A 3040-nucleotide genomic window follows, 5' to 3' on the forward strand; every position below is an offset into this window, starting at 1 on the left:
CAAGGAACCTCATTTGGAATAGGGCCTTTGCAGATGTAATTGGTTAGGATATGCTCAGACTGGTTAGAGTGGGCCCTAATCCAATGACTGATGTCTTTATAAGAAGAGAAAACTGAGACACAGACACACACACACACACATGGGGGAGAAGGCCATGTGGAGATGGAGCCACAGGTGGGAATGACATGTCTACAAGCCAAGGAATGCCAAGGGTTGCCAGCAACACCAGGGCTGGAAGAGAGGCATGAAACTGGTTTTTCTCCAGAGTCTTTGGAGAGAGCACGGCCCTGTGGACATTTCGAGATAGCACTTTTAGCCTCCAGAACTGTGAGAGACTCCATCTCTGCTGTTCTAAGCCCCCCAGTGTGTGGTGCTTCATTACAGACGCCCTGGTGGACTAACACAGCGGGCAAGTGCTCAGATACAGGACGGAGGTGTGGGAGCCACCTCTCCCTCCCACTCGCAAAAGAAAAGAAGTCTCCCCGCTCTCACACGCTTCAGTAATGTTCTAAAACGACAATTCAAGGAGAGGATTCTTGAATATTTCTTCTTTAAAAGCAGTCTGTACATGACTTTACGGAAACGTGGCTGGGGATCCCCTGGGCACCGAAGTCCTGCAGAAGGAATTTGGTATTTTGGGGTCTCTGTCTTCTCCTGGATCCCATCTGATCCAGAGAGACTTTGCCTGGAGAGAGCTAGTCAAGATCTTTGGGTCAAAAACAGATGCCACTTCAAAAAGTCTGAATTTGAGTACGGGGCTGCTGTGAGACAGAACGTGTAGGAATGGAGGTTGATACCTGAGCAAAACCTAAGACCTGACTCCATTAGGCTCCAAGTCACATCCTCACGTCTTTCTGTCAATGAATAATGACTCTGGTAGCTCTCTCAAAGCTCTTTTGGAACAATGTGGGGAATACAAATATATTTTGTACGTGTCTTTTTAAAATTGGAGACTCAACAAGGCAATGACAGAAAATGGAGAAAAGGGAAGGGGACCATTTTAATTAAGAGACCTCAGAAGTGTAACAACCAGGGGTCGTGTGTGGGCATCGTTTGGATCCTGATTCCAATAAATCAACCGTAAGAAGATATTTTTGAGATAATCAGGGAATTTGAATATGAACTGGATACTAGATGACCTGAAGTCATTATAGACAGTTTTGTGAGGTATGATATTGGCATTATAAGAACAAGGCTATTTTTTAAGAGGTACATACTGACGTATGTAGAGACAAAACGCCATTATGATGGGATGTGCTTTAAAAAATATCATAACGGTAGACTCAAATTCTGACCATTGCTTTTAGGTAAGCAGCGTGATTTCTAGCAGCCTGCCTGCTTGCCATTAGTATGAGACTATTTTGAAAACAAGCTTATAATATTGTAACAAATGGAAGAAGCAATAAAGCTATTTGTAAAAATATTTAAAACCAGTGGAGAGACATTTGGTTAAACACTGTATATTAAACACACATGTTTATCTCTATTTCCACCTGAAACTCATCCAAAATGACAGTCAAGGACTAAAACAAGCGTAAGGCTCCCAGAACGAGGAGAAGGGAAGATGCATCTTAGTCTGTTTGGGTAGCGTAGCAAAATACCACGGACTGGGTGGCTTATAAACAACGAAATGTATCCCAGTCCTGGAGGCTGGGAGTCCAAGGTCAGGGTGCTGCTGTGGTTGAGCAAAGGGCCCTCTTCTCGGTCGCAGATTTCTTGTGTCCTCACATGGCAGAAGGGGCGAGGGATCTCACTGGGGTCCCTCTTAAAAGGGCACTGAGCATGTTCATGAGGGCTCCACTGTTATGACCTAATCGGCCCAAAAGGCCTCACCTCCTAACACCATCACCTTTGGGGGTTAGGATTTCAACATATCCATTTAGGAAGTGGGGGATAAACACTCTGACCATAGCAAGATGTCAACACATTTTTGGAATATGGAAACATTCTGAAGGAATGGTACTGACCTATGAGATCAGTGGAAGTTGCACCATAAATCCCTAAGGAGGGGCCAGTTGAAAGCAAATCTGCACCCCTCACAGGACTTCCAAAAGGTATTAAAGGCACTAGGGACAGAAGCAGGCCCAGTCAGGACATGGGACTAAAAACAGAGGGCATAATAGGTTGAATAATGGCCCCCGAAGATATCAGGTCCTAATTTCTAGATGTTACCTTACTTGGAAAAAGGGACTTTGCAGATATGATTAAGTTAAGCCTTTTGAGACACAGATTATCTTGGATTATCTAGGTGGGCCCTAAATGTAATCACGAATGTCCCATCTGGAAAGCAGAGGGGGATTTGACACAGACACAGAGGAGAAGACTGTGTGAATATGATGCAGAGAGAGATTTAAAGATGGTGGCCTTAAAGATTGGACCGATGCGACCACAAGCCAAGGAATGCCAGCAGCCCCCAAAGCTGAGAAGGCAAAGAACGGATTCTCCCCTAGAGCCTCTGGAGGGAACATAGCCCTTTCCACAGTTTGATTTGGGACCAGTGAAACTGATTTTAGACTTTGGGTCTCCAGACTTGTGACAGAATAAATTCCTATTGTTTTAAGCCACCGAGTTGGTGGTAATTTGTTATTCAGCCATAGGGAACATACAGAGAGTTTGACTGAAAGTCAGATAAGACAGGCTGTAAGACACCCAGAGCCCCACCCTATCCTGAGCTGCCCACCTTGGCAGCTGACTCAGGAGGCCAGACACAGCGCGGGGTGCAGGCGAGGCTCCCAACTGAACCAGACGAGCAAGGAGAGTCCGCATTCCAAGCGAGACCGCCCACGGCCTCTTCCCCATCTGGAACGTCCTCATCAGACTCATCCCCTGGGGCAGGAGATTAAAGGATCTTCCCCTGAAGAAACTGAGCAGTTTGGGAGAGCAGACCTTCCACTACTGACATTTGGGGGCCCCCCACCCAGAAAACTGATTTGCTGTGCTGTCATCCTGCAGCAAAGTGTCCAGCCCCACCTATGAAAACGGTGCAAACCATCGGCTATTCAGTGAGATACTTTCAGATGAGAATGGATAGCCAAGGAGC

Source organism: Pteropus vampyrus, unplaced genomic scaffold (genome assembly GCF_000151845.1).
Source record: "Pteropus vampyrus isolate Shadow unplaced genomic scaffold, Pvam_2.0 Scaffold219, whole genome shotgun sequence".
In the NCBI taxonomy this organism is placed as follows: Eukaryota; Metazoa; Chordata; class Mammalia; order Chiroptera; family Pteropodidae; genus Pteropus; species Pteropus vampyrus.